Source organism: Octopus bimaculoides, chromosome 10 (genome assembly GCF_001194135.2).
Source record: "Octopus bimaculoides isolate UCB-OBI-ISO-001 chromosome 10, ASM119413v2, whole genome shotgun sequence".
Classification (NCBI taxonomy): domain Eukaryota; kingdom Metazoa; phylum Mollusca; class Cephalopoda; order Octopoda; family Octopodidae; genus Octopus; species Octopus bimaculoides.
Genome location: NC_068990.1, coordinates 92,693,562 through 92,694,107, shown reverse-complemented (window position 1 = coordinate 92,694,107; position 546 = coordinate 92,693,562).

Below are 546 nucleotides of genomic sequence, written 5' to 3'. Positions count from 1 at the left end.
ATACATATAGATATATATACATGCATGCATATATACATATAGATATATATACACTCATGCATGTATACATATACATATATATATATACACATACACATATATATATATATACATATATATATATACACACACACATACATACCTATATACATATACACAAATATATATTTTTAAACATTTCTTTAAATTGTTTCAGCTTTAAAGCTGCGCTCATTCTGGGGCACCACTGTTGACTGTGCTACACCATTATTTGGAACCTCCTCTGACATGTGGCATTTGGTGAATGAGGGAGTTTGATGCTGCTGCCCTCATCTGTGTTTCCTGCCATCAGGAACCCTTGACAGGAGGAGATCCAGTTTTGCTTTGAAGACCCTTACATCCACACCATGCAGGTCTCTCAGGTATTTTGGAAGGATATTGAAGAGCTGTGGGACCCCTGAAACCCGGAGGTGCTGAGATTTTTGGCACTATGCAGTGGCACCCTATTCTGCTGTTTGTGTAACACACACACACATACATACATATATATACAAACACACACATACA